Source organism: Ambystoma mexicanum, chromosome 1q, assembly GCF_040938575.1.
Source record: "Ambystoma mexicanum isolate Mex_15411 chromosome 1q, UKY_AmexF1_1, whole genome shotgun sequence".
Taxonomy (NCBI): Eukaryota; Metazoa; Chordata; class Amphibia; order Caudata; family Ambystomatidae; genus Ambystoma; species Ambystoma mexicanum.
The window spans coordinates 18,187,657-18,201,570 of record NC_090922.1 but is presented as its reverse complement, the minus strand read 5'-3'; positions in this window follow the sequence as shown (position 1 = coordinate 18,201,570).

Sequence of the window (13,914 nt, the reverse complement as noted above, 5' to 3'; positions counted from 1 at the left end):
AAGATCTACACATTTGAGGAGCAAAGCATGAGGACTCACCTCACAAATGAGATTCTCATAGTAGGCACAAGCGAAACTCTCAACAAACTCCCCTATCAATACAAATCATTCAACATCGACAACTCCATCATCACAGTTTCCAAGACAGTCAAAACCCTAGGTGTTCACCTAGATGCCTCTCTATCCATGTCCCGCCATGTCAATGCCATTGCCTCTTCCTCAGCGCTCACCACCAAGGTGATCAACGCAGTCAAACCCTTCCTCTCCACCAAAAACTGCCTATCGCCAGAGCCACAATAGGTACCAAACTGGACTACTGTAATGCCCTCTTCCTAGGCACCTCTGTCAACAATATAAAAAAAACTCCAAATCACACAAAATAACGCCCTCAGGGCTGCGCTGACCATCCATAAAAGGGAACACATCTCCCAAGCCAGGAAAGATGCCCATTGGCTACCGGTAAAAGAACACATACTTTTTAAAGCCATGGCTATCACACATAGATGCCTTACACTAGATGCCCCACCCTATCTCACCGAAAGAATCACACTCAACACCTCCAACAGACCCACCAGAGCACACCACGCCAACCAGATTTATGTCCCCACGTTCAAAAGAACCAGAGCTGGAGGGTCTAGTTTCCAACACCTCGCACCCAAAAACTGGAATGCCCTGCCAACCTCACTAAGGAACGAAGAATCTTACACCACCTTTCGCAAAAGCCTAAAAACCTTTCTATTCCGCTAATGTTTTCAAACCAACATGCACAGTCATGCCTGCACTGTAACCAAAGCAAAGCATAACCTTCTCCTAACACCTGTCACTGCACGACTGCTACCGAATGTTGCAACCTACCTATGCTATGTTAATGCTTTGCTATGTTAAGCTCAAGCCTTCTGTAACAGCACCACGATGCTTCAGGGCAGCTCTGTGCGCTTTATAAATGCAAATAAATAAAAAATAAACAACACTAGAAACGTGCAGAAAACATCTGAAGATGGCCACCAGGGGTGGAGCTTAGGAGGACAAGTGTCATTGGCTGTGGGCAGTATGACCCCAAAGGACAATGATTTGTTATAGAAGAGACTAGCAGTTTTCAGTCTAAAAGCGAAACTGCTTTCTTTTTTACAGAGGATTCCCAGCCTGACGACAGGGAATATTCATGAGCATGTGAATCCATGTAAGACTCCATGCTGGAGAAAGAGGGAAATTCGGTTACAGTGTTGGGGGAAGGAAGGGGCATTATCTTTTACTTCAGTGGCTTGCATAGGCTTGTGTGTGCTTTAGACTACTTCAAAGTGCTGCTGCTGAACAGATTTGGGGGGCGGAGGGACATCAGATTGAAAGAGGAACGAGGTAAACTGGAGAAACAAAAAGTGGTGACATGCTATTATGTTGTGGTAGTTGCATATTTAGCAGTTCTTAGGGTCTTTAAAAGCACTGAGGGGAATTATAAGAGGGCATAATGGAGTGGGAACAAGTTCGGTCATTTGTACCAACATGCTTAGGTAGACCTAAGAGAACTTCGAAATGTGTTCAATGTGCATCTGCCTCCCGCTGCTACCCAGTACATTCTCCCCTTCTCTAGACCACTACTCACAAACTCATGCATCTGCAAATGAAGACCTTGCTCTTTCACTTTAACACTTGGACAGCTGGTGCTGTATTAGACTACAGCCTTACAGACAAGGCTGCAAAGTGCCAATAAGGAAAGTGAGATTCAATGTATTTCTGGATGCTCGTTATATACAAATCCAGTGAGAATATTAATCTCAAAATTAATATCAGGTTTTATATATCGCTTGATGCCGTTTTCCTCAATCGTCAAAGCAGTGTAATAATAGCCGTTAACATTACTTAATAAGACGCACAAAGAAGCACTGAGCATGCTTGTCATCCGTCATCAGAGTGAGAAAACGGTACATGAAACCTCCATCAAAGAAACACTACTGTGTATGGATACGAATTGAAATACAATCACGATATTCACCAATCACTTCATTTCATAGCAATGTACAAACAACAACAAAATAAACAAAGAGCATAAAAAGTGTTAGTGAGTTTTACTAAAGTCCACCTGTGGTAGCACTGTAGAAGACTCACTCTTAGATGTACAGGGTGTTAGGCAGAATCCTGTGCAGTTCCCTTGGGGAACACTGCAAAAAGATTAAGACTACAGGAGCAGCAGTAAACCCAATTGGTAGCAGTCTGCACCACCCAGATTTACCTGGTAGCTGTGGCTGAGCAGTCAGACTTCTCTCAAGAAGAGTAGGGCAGTATGCAGAGTATACACAATAGGGTCAAAACACAGTAGAGCAAACAAACACTGACCAGAGCTTTGTATAAAATGTATATAGTTATTTATTTAAAACACACTTTAGACAATACACTAGCACTCTCAATGAAAAGTAATCTAAAACACAGTCAGGTGAGTATACCCACCTCCCTTGATAACTATCAGACAAGTCAGGGTTAAAGCACAACTATTTCTTAAGACAGAAGTGAGCGCTTAACCTAGATGGCACTCCAATAGTTTAGGTTAAAAAGGGAGAGAAAAGGCAGAGCATAAAATAAAACAGTTCCCAACACTTAAGAGTTCAGAGCAAGGGGAGAAAGGCAGGTTATACTGTAGAGCCAAAGTTCATAGGCCAGGCCCACTTTAAATGGAGCAAAGCGAAATGTGCCCAGGATCACACGGTTTACAGTGCACTGAAAGTATTTGCAGAGTGTTCAAAAGAGGTTGCAGTGAGTCAAAAGATAGTTAGAAGGCCTGGAGCCAGCCCAGTTTAGAAGTCAAGGATTTAAGGGTCACCTTTAGCAATCTGTAGAAAGGGAAGCCAGGCAGGACACAGTACCTTAAAGAGAAAGGAAGCTCCAGCGGGGGCAGTTGTTCCTGGCAGTGGTTGAGGTTTGTGGTTCCAAACAGGGGAAGAGAAGATCTCGTCGAGGAGGAATAGTGGAGTCGTTGCACTGCACAGGGATGAAACCAGCCGCGGAGTTACCGATTAAAAGGTGCGGTCCTTTTATTCGTGGTCAAAAGTGGTGAGCTTGGCTATCCGGCCGCCGGGGTGCTTGCAAGGGCGATTCAACCAAGTGACGACTTTGGAAGCGATAAAGGGCAAACTGGTTGGTCCTACCAGCTCAAAGGGAGTAGACTCTCCAGCAGAAGATCTTCTCTTGTCGTTGGAAAAGTGGTGAGTTTGTTGCAGCAGGGCTTCACCGGTGGTGTCGTCAGTGGCAGGTGGCTCAGCTTCTTCCCTCTTCGGATTCTTAGGTCCTGTGGCGACTTCTGAAGTTCCAGTCCCAAAGGCCCTGCTTTTATGCAGAAAAACCCCCATTCATCAGCCTAGCTGTCAATCACACATGTTAAGTGGTGAGCCGGGCGGCTCACCACTGGGCCAATCAGAGTAGAGAGAGACTTGGGTTGCTAAGGCAACGCAGTCCAGGGTGCCAATTCCCCCCTCCATCCTTCCTGTGGAACCCAGACAGAGTGGCACCATTTGGAGGGCTTCTGTGGAGAAGCCCGCCAAAATAGTGGAACAAAGGGCTCGACCTTGGTCAGAGTCACAGAGACGGACACAAACGCCATTTTAGAATCAAGTTCTGGCAAAAAAGAGCCAACCGGTGATTTAATATTAAATAAATAAACCGTCGGTATCTTTAACGTTGCACCAAAAAGTGGAGCGTTTAAAATCAATGGGAAAATCCCATAGAGAATATTCCGGAGGAATATTTCGCGTGGTAACCACTGCCACCAGCCAGAAAACCGACCCATGGGCAATCGAATGACCCCTTACCAGTACTTCCACAATATGATGGTTTGAACTGGTTCGGTTCACAACTTTGGACTAGTAAAGCCAATGGTGACTTTACATGCCCTGGGAGACAGTAGTTAGTCCCAGGGTATGGAGTCTATGTTTGGGGGTCACTGTGACACCCCCATGGTACTGCACCGAGGGTGCTGTGTACCACACATATAGAAAAACAGATGATACCCTATGGAGTAAAAAGGAACCCCATAGCCCATAAGCACATAACAAGTCAAGGACATACTTAAAATCAGGTCTAAGAGTGGGAGTAAAAGAGTCTCACTCTTAGCAGGAGAAAAAAGCAAACCCCAAAAATCCAGCAAAGCTGCTGGGGGACTCACTAGGTTTGGGAAATTAGCCTTATCAGAGAATTCTCCCTAACACAGGGCTCCAACTCTTAGGTTTGGCCAGAACCACCCAAAGGGTTTGGTAGCTATGGTCAAGCAGCCAGATTTTGCTTAGGAGGGAGGAGGGCTGTAGTTGAGTAGAGAACCTTGGAGCACAGTCATAGTGAAAGAAACACTTACACAAGGTAGTTGTCTCAAAATATGGTTATTTATTATATATACTAGGACAACGTTAAAATGACTACAGTTCAGGAAAGTAAAAATAGTTCACACAGATAGATATATGAATTAGATAGTTGCTGTTGCAATACTCAGTTCAATAGTAGACCTTTGAATGAGAAAACAGATTAGGTTAGCAAATCATTCATCAACAGACATTTACTAAACAGCAATACTGTTAAATTAGATAATGTTGTGTAGGCCAAAACTTTGGAATTCCAACCTTATCTGGGGAATGAGAGTCTCAAAAGTCAGATGGGGGAACAGAGGGACCAGTGACCAGTAGGCAGCAAAGCAAAGGAAGGCAGTCACAGTTGTCAAATATCCAAAGAAGCCTTTTCCTAACATGTAAGTAATGGAATTGGATTCAAAGAGTCCAGAGGGGCTAGATAGGCCACCTGAAGGATTTCAGCCTTTAGACGGATGTTCTTAGGCCCAGGAGAACATGGTTGGGCCGTGCATGCCAACATGACACTGAAGCTCAGGGGGAGCGAAGAGCAACACAACAAATGCCAGTGTAAGTACCCAGGAGTCAGACAGTACTTTCTATGATGAAGAACAACAATGTTCCGGGCAGGTGCCCGGGGGAAGATGACAGCAGCTCTGGTTCTAGTCTCTGGCCTTGGTGACTTTTGGCATGAGCAGATGGTCAGAATCGGCACCAGGGATGCGCAGCAGACGATCTTCGCGGCACTTGGTTGTGGAGGCTCGACACAGGCCTTGTAGTAGTGAGAGTTGTCAACCAGCAGACTTTCTTCCTTCTCTCGGTCCTCGACTCTTCCGAGGGGACTTCTACTAACAGGATGGAGTCTCTGTAGGCCCAGACAGATGCCCACAAGTTTGCAGACGGAACTGCGCTTTATGAGACAATGCACCGGAGCAGTGCCAGAGGTCCCAGGGTATTCGCGTATTGCAGGCCTGGAAGGTCTCAGCAATATGTGGGATGGCTCACACTGTCGTTGGTCACGAGACAGGTTAGGCCCAACAGTCCAAGGGGAAGTCGTCTGGTCTGGATCTTCCCTGTCGCTCAGAAGGGATGGAGCAGAAGTGGCCACTCTGTCAGATTTGGCAGTCGCTGGAAGTAGCTGCAGACATCCTCTTCCTTCTTCGGAATGGGTTCCCAGTGGTCGACTCTGGCTTCAGCAGCAAGACCCTTGCCTTTTATACAGGAACCCAGCTAATCAGCATGCATGCAACATTCAAACTTTGGGTGGTGGCTGTCCCAAGTGGACAGCCAGGTGCCCTCTCAGAACTGGATCTAAGCAGACATACTGAAGGACAAAGAGCTGAGGAATTTCAGTGTCCTCCCAGACACACTGACGCCCCCGGGCAGCCTTCTCAATGGTAACCCGTCGAAGAGAAAGGAGTGAACAGGACCTCCCCACGCAGGTTAGCAAAGGAAGGCTCAAGGAAGGGCAAGTCATTGTAAGTTGGTGAAAAAAAGACAGGCGCCATTTTAGGTCCATGGTGACCCATGTGTCCCTTTACCGCAGCTACGACAGCAGCCTGTGTGTAAAATTCATAGAAGTCGGAAGAAAGAATCCACCGCCACCAACCGCTCAGACAGACTTGCCACTGTAACAAAAAAGTTACAGTAGAAGTGAGAAAGGAGATACAATGTGTCCCCTCAGCACTCCATATAAGATGGGATGAGCTGATCTCACAAAATAAAAGCATAGGTAGGATAAAAACGATCCCCCTTGGTAACAGTATCTTATCACAGGACGGTAAAAGAAAACCAAAGAGGAAAGCTCAAGGAGGTTCCAGCAACGCTGTACAGAAAGTGCTGTGTGCTGCAATAGAAAAACACATATGCCTTAAAAAGATGGAGGAACCCAGAGAAAACAAAAAGGGTTCTCAGTCACAGAAAAGAATAAGTGAGTGAGGAAAAGGGATCACACTCACTCAGCAGAGTCAGACAAAAATCCAATAGTGCAAAAAGTGCAGAGGGACTCGCTAAGTGGGGGGAATTACACATAAGATGAAAATTCTACCTAACAAGTATAATTCACAAGGGTTTGCTACGAACAAGAATACTGTGCAGGGATTCACAAACATGTTCAGGAAGAGGCTTACCTGCAAATCATTGGCATTTTTTGCAAGTCCAGTGAGTGTTTCTTTCAAACAGGAGGAAAACTCTTGCTGGGTCATGGGATCCCCACCTATTGGACATCATTTAAGCAGGGTTAATAGAATGGTTTGTGTTATGTAAGCCAAATAATCAATTACAAAAAGCTAGAACAAACATACATTAATGTAGGAGGTTTAATAACCGAATACAAATCTCGATGTCAGGTATGGGTTTGGTGGATTCCCAAGTTCATAGATGGGTCAGTTGATTAAATTACTGTTTAAACTTACCTTATTCAGTGCGTTGGAATGACAGTTTCTGCTATGTGCTTAAACAGACGGATGTTTCATTTCTTAAGCTAGCGATTTTATTTAATTAAAACAGTCTCCTCTCCAGGCAGACCCCAAACATCACGCCTATGACACACTGGCAGCATTCAGAGCAGTTACACTTCCCTGTGCAGTTCATCTCCCAACACACACAAGCACTTGTGCAGTGTTAGGTTCATACCACATAAAGCCTGCCACAGCATGATCTTGACACAATCTGGTTATAGACTTTGCTTTGTTCTGTTATGGTACACTATTGAGTGCAAACCCTTTGAGACCTGCCTCAATCCTACGAACAGAGATTGAGGAAGGCTACCCTGGTGAGCCTCCGGGTCTCTAAGCAGGCTGGGAAGGAGGTGTATGCCTGTGCCACCGAGGCCCCACCCTGGAGTCAGCTTTAGGGGACTAGGGCACATTGCTGACAAGGAGAACTGGCATGGCTTAGCAGGGGGAAAGTGTATGGTGGTCTGCCAAATTGTAGGTTTGATAAACCAAAAGCTCTCCAGCAAGCTGTATCATTGGTAATTGTCTTGTGCAATGTGACTGCCATTAAAATCAGATTGGGTAGTCCAGAGACCCTGTTACTTTTTGAGAGGGCTGATACTGTCCTTTTACGGGGAAACATGGGCGGTGAAGGATGTATCTGTTGGTGGGTTTGTGGCATATTGCATGGAGGCACAGAAAAACCCTAGGGTGCGCTGCCACAGTGGGCTGTGCATTTTGATCAAAACCTGTCTTACTAGCAAATTCTTCCTGTTAGAGGGCTCTTGTCCTTTTTGCAAGCAGCGAGAATCCGTAGGGCGTGTGGGAATTATGTTTTGGTTGTTAATTTTTAAAACAACCCCATGTACAGTTTGCTAAGAGCTGTCTCTCAGTATTAGCCTCCGTGATGAACGGCTTGGCTCATTGGGTTGCGGGGAATGCTCCATTTCTTATCCTGCCGGGGTGATTCTAATGCCAAACTGGGTGGTGGCCTTGTTTGACTCTGTTGAGGATGACCTGGTAGAGATATTGACTCCCGTTATGAGGGATGTTAGAACATGTGATGATTGGGGTATGCAGTGAGGTTATCGAATAGAAAACAACAAATGGATTTTAAAACTAACCCAAAACAGCTAAAAATAAATAAATAAACACATTTTGTAAAACTATACATATGTGGTTGGGAATGGGAACAGTAGTTTTTGGGGTGGGGGAAAAGTATTTAAAAAAAATTATTTCAATTAATTCTTTGATTTATTATTTGATCAAATCACACGTAATCAATGATTGGTGGCTCAGTTCGGCCAATGGCCATTTTCCAGATATCATCCCGGGCAATCTCACCATCTCCTTAGCATCGGGGCATATTGACTACATATGCGTCCCTGTAAACCTTGGGATTGTATTGCTGGGTTTAAGGTGCTGGTTGATAAATGTAGTGATAATTTCCCTGTTAGGTCAAATTACAGGATAAGCATATACTGCCGGGTCCGTTTTGTCAGCCAGAGGTGTCTCTAGATGGCCAAAGGCGCCAACTAAAATGGTACCTAGCTGATCGAGAGGGATATCGTTATAAATAATTGGTGGGAATCTTTTTTCTGGTTGTCCAGATCAAAGCACCATCATGTGTGACCCGTGTGACCTCAAAATACTTTTGTCTAATCTATCGGCCGCATTTACGATTAAGGCTGGGAAAGGCGAGGTGTAGCTGCAGCCAGGTTTGTTTAATTCAGACTGCACAAAATCGAAGTCCAATTTTTTGGAAATTTTGAGGAATCCCCTGTCCGCTAATAGGGACATAGTCGCCTCCGGGCTACATATAACAAGGCTATCGCCTGTAGAAACATTTTAATTTAAGCAAAGTCATGGGAGGAGTGGGATAATTCTTCTGCCACAAATGATGTTAAACTCTTTGGGGTATAGTGTACAATGTGCCATTCTACAAATTCAAGTCAAGTGGCATCGCTGACCAGGCATGGGTATCCCATTATGCCTCTTTATATAGCACCAGTCATTTGGGTGTGGTCACTGAATGGCCAGGAGTCATGGAACCCTTGCACTCACTATCTCCAACAGAGGGAAACATTGTTTTCACAATAGGGTAAATGTTGTCAGCAATACAATGCCAAGCTGGAAACAGGGTCCCAGGCCCAGATAATATGCAGGCAGATTTGTTTTTGTCAGAACCGGACCTTTGGGCTCCCATCTTGACCATGGGGTTTACTGCTGTCTGCACAGGGGGAATGTACCCCGCCCCCTGGTCACGTGCAGTAATCCATCCAATTTACAAAAAGGGGTGGGAGATTGGAGTCTTGGACAGAGTGTAGCAACATTCTTTTCCCCCCATTTAGCTGGGTTTCAGACCAGGCCTTGGAACCGCAGAGCAGGCCTTGAATCTATCTGGTGGTGGCCCACTTAATGTATATTAAGGAGGAGCCCATTTCCCTTGCCTACATGGTCTGAGCACTGCATTTGACAAGGTCAATCGTGACATCTTTAGTGTGTCATTAAATCCATGAGTTTCCCAAGTACCTTGGTAGATCTTCTTGACAGATTGCATTTATCAACAATGGCTTGCGTGAGGAGCGGGGTAAATGGACGGTGTACTACCTTCTTTCAAGCAGAGCGTGGGGTGCACACGGGATGTGTACTGGCTCCCCTGCTCTTTTGTCTTTATTAAATGGCCTATATGACCATTTACTCAAATCTACTCCAGATGCTCCTAGGCTGGGCAACAGGTGTCTGCCACAACTGGCCTATCCAGACGACACAGTCTTGCTGGCCCGTACCCCAAGAGGCTTGCAGTGTCTTATTGATAACTAGTCTTTATTTATGGACTCACTGGACCTAAAAGTAAATGCCCAAGAATCATCTGTCATGTTCTTCAGTAGGGGGCAGCGTCAACCCAACTTTCAGGCAATGTGTAGCAAGGTTGTTTTAATCCCCAGAGTGGATAGTTTTGACTCCCTGGGGGTTCGATTTTCATCAAACTTTATGGCAGAAGCCCATAGTAATACTCAGACCTCCAGATTCAAACCGGCTATTGTGGTGGGGGTCGGAGGGGAAGAGCTATTGCCATGTTTAAAGCAAAACAGGTGGAGCTGCTGCTCAAAGTTTATAATGGCAAAGCTACCACTTTGCTATGTATGGCATGGAGTTGTGGGGACATGCCAAGATGGAACCCATCCAGGTGGTAGAGAACAATCGACTGCAAATTCTTCAGAACACCAGGAGCTGGGCAGCAGGTTTGTAAGTGATCTCATTGCAGTCCAGCATGTAAACCATTGGCTCAGGGTAACAGTAAAGCTGTTCTGACTCATGAGCTAATCAGACCCTCATTTGAAGATCCCCTGGCTTAGGCATGTAAATCACACTGAGGGAAGTGGATGAGGCTGAATGTTTTTATATGACAAATATTATGCCCTTTAGGGATTTAAAGTCTGTGAAAGTAAGGGTACTTCAACATATCCTTGGCAAAAGGCAGTCATCTGAGATCATGAGGCTCGCCAATAGAAAGCACATGTTTATTGCAGACCCAAGTCTCCAGAAGTATTTACGGTGGGCCCAAAATCCTTTGCAGCGTATTGTTATTACCAGGGCATGGTTTAATTGTATCCATACGAGAGCTGTGGTGGCAGCCCGGTCCAATTGGAACGAGAACCAATCTTGCATCTTTTGTGATGCGCTCAGAGAAGACCTGGCACATTTGTTATTGCTTTGTCCAGATTTTTACCCCATTAGAGAACAGGCAGTAAAACCAGTTTTTAAGGGACAGGGATTTCGCTGTTAAGAGCCTGCTGTGTGCTATCTATTATGGGCAGACTCCATTTTTGTGGCCTGAGCTCTATTGTCATTTTTAAAGAATGCATTATCTGTGAGGACATTTTTATTGAAATCTACTTGAAGAGACCTTTTTTGTACTTTTGTAATGTTTTATGGTCTTAATGCGGTTTTGTTTTATTTATTTTTATTTGTAATTATGCCGTCTATGTACTTGTTTTTATGGGTATGTTTTGTATTTCCGAAATAAACTTTTACTACTGCTACAAATAGATATAAACTTGGCCAGGGTAGAAATAATGGAGGTTTGCTAAGCTGCTTAAAAAGTGGCATATTTGTATCCATGGAGTGTTAGAAGGGATTTATAAACTCAGGCCTTGTGGACAGATGTTTATGAAACACCCTTGTTCGACGAACAGGGGACACTTCTGGGAAGATAGATAGACCAATTCATGGTAGCTTGGAGAGCAGTCAAGGCTAGGTCTCGGGAGGAGCGAGGGTGATCAGAGACCTACAATGAGCAGACACAGTGAAACACCAAGAATTACTATCAGACAGAAGTATACCAAAAAATACCATTTATTAGGGGCCCAAGCATCAACACAAATGACTAACGAAAAACATTAGTAAAATATCACACAAGCAACACACTATGTAAAATAGAAGCAATCACTGGAGTCATTGCAATAAAGTTACCCCACCAATACCTGTAAGTGAAAAGGGTGAATAACCTTTAGAGCATAGACAAATTTCAGAAATGTTAATTCCAACTTTAGAAGTCCGCCCTATGATGAATGGATCCTTGGGCACAATGTTCGATGCACGTGTAAAAATTCTCTGTCGTGCATAAAAGTCACAAGTACCTTTTTAAGAAGCTGGAAAAAGTTAAGGCCATAATTCAAAAGGGGTGAAACAGGTCCCAAGAGTCAGGAAGGGATCTGCTGCGATGAACAAAGCTATTCCCAACTTTCGGAGGACTTTAGGAAGCAGGGGCTACCCAAGCCAAAGAGAGGACCACAAAGCATCCTCCATGCGTTAAAACATACATCCAACGTTAGTGACTCCATTACTCACTGCCCTTAGCTTAATATTGGTCCAAACTTGGCAGGTCTGAAAGGGGTAGTCAGAGGTTCGATTTCCTGGCCCCAGTTCAGCTTCAAAGATAGCAGGCGCAGCGTGTGCGGATGCAGATCTGGTACGGAGCAGGAGCTGCAATTCTTGATTCGGGTGATGAAGAAAGAAAACAAGATTAAGCTAGTCTCAGGGCACAAGAAGGAACACAGGAAAACAGCCTTCAGCGACCGTCACTGTAGCACAGAGACGCAGGGAGTCCCAACTCTCGCTATTTAACAGAGCCTTATATCTCGCGACCCAAAGTGGCTTGGGTGACATAATTCAGTGGAAGGGTGCTTTGCAGAGCAGGCTAGGATTCCCCAAGGTTTCACGACAAAACTCAACACAGCGACACTCCTGCACGGTAACAAAGGCTTGAGCTGGACAGTCCACTGGATGGCCCAAGGACACTTCCAAACAGGCTCTTTTGCAGGGCAACCAGGAGGCGTCGAAAGTGATTAGTCCCATCACTCCACAGGTTTGAAGCACCTTTGCAGGTCTTCTGAGATTGAACGCAAAGCCCGGCTCCACCGGGACAACAATGGGATTCGGGTGCCAATTGTCTTCTGCGTCTCTCAGGACCTCCTTTGTTCTGGTCAGCTCTTCCAGATACTTGGCTTCATCATCTGGTCGGTTCTGACCCGTTGCTGATCTGCTGGACAGCATTCAGGACCCCTCCTCATATTCAAAGTTCGCACCCGGACAACCAATGAGAAGATCTGCCCCAGGCATGGACACCAGCAGTGGTCCAATCAGGGTCCACTGGCGTTCTCACGTTGTCGTGCACACCAGACATCCTGGCACCAGTAGTGTGGATTGGGACCACAGTCCCAGCCCACCTCCTGGGTACCCACACACATGACCTGCAGAAGCCCGCTTTCGAAGACTACTGCATCCCAAATAAGGAAGTCCTGTGTCGGGAAGACCAGGGGGAAGGCCAAAGGACAAAACGGCCAAAGGAACAGACAAGACCTCGTGGCATGGCCATGAAGGACAATAGCCACACTCGTGAGCCAAACGCGTTAAGTGCAATATGGCTCAATACAACGTTGTAAAAATACAAAGAAAAACTATTGCTGCCAACACTCAGTTCTGAGGCACACTGTGCAATCACCCAGAAATCTTTAGAGGGCAACTAGGGCCAAAAAACATAAGGACCGGACTGCACGTTACAGTAATCTACTTTGCGTAATTAAATAGTATTACCAAAAGTGGTAACAAAGTTGAAAGACTAGGAGAAATAAAGTTTCTCAGTACTGGCAGCCTGAGGCTGTGTGAGTTCCCCCATAACAATGAGCGGAAGCACAGTGTAGGGCAGCTGAATGATGCGCTTCATTGTAAAAAGTCAGGTCAGGGTATTTTAACAAAAGCAAAAAGCGGGGGTTGGTCCATAAATAGGCAGGGAAAGTTTAATTCAGAGAACTATTTCCTAACATTTAGGTTTTGCAATTTGTGGCACCTAAATTACTGTGGTCAACTGTACAGATTTTCCCGTGGTCCCTGGGTAATTCCCAAGAGCTTTTTAGCACATTGGTGGGATGCTTTCCCTCTGCTCTGTGTTCATGAGGTCTGATACAATGACCACAGTTAGGTAACAGGCCTTTCTGAACAGTTTCTCTAGCTTAACTTGAGTAGCAATGGCTAAACTGTTAAGTACAACCTTTGGGAGGGGAGAGCAAAGCAGCTGAAGATATAATGTAAAATAACATTCAAAAAGGGAGTATCCTGAAATGAAGCGACTAGGGTGAAATTGAAAAACAAATCAGCTTTTAAAAAATGTTTTACTGCTTTATTGCAAACTATAAATGAACGGGCTGGGAGGATTGCTCTGGAGCAATGCCTTTCTCTTGGAAGCAGGACAATACAGAGCAAAACACGTTAGAATTCCGCTCTTGCATTTACAGCTCGTTATAAAGATTAATGAATCTATCAAATTAAAAGAAAAGATAGAAAATAAGGGATCCATTTCAAGGACCCAGCCCAAGGCTAGTGCCCGTATCATGCATGTTGGGTTGGTGTTCTGTGTTATCTTAGGGTTGGGTGTCCTTGCTGTGACATCTTTCTTGCAGACTAATCTGATACGGGCTGGGGTGCCTTCCTGATATTGAATCATGTATTACACTCGTGGTACTGCACTAAAATTTGGTTCACTCGGACAAGCAATTTGTGCCAGGATGAAAAGGCAAAAAGGCCCGCACTTAGACGCCAAGCTTGAATTGCTGTACTCAACAGTATTTTATGAAGAAATGTATCTGCAGACTTTG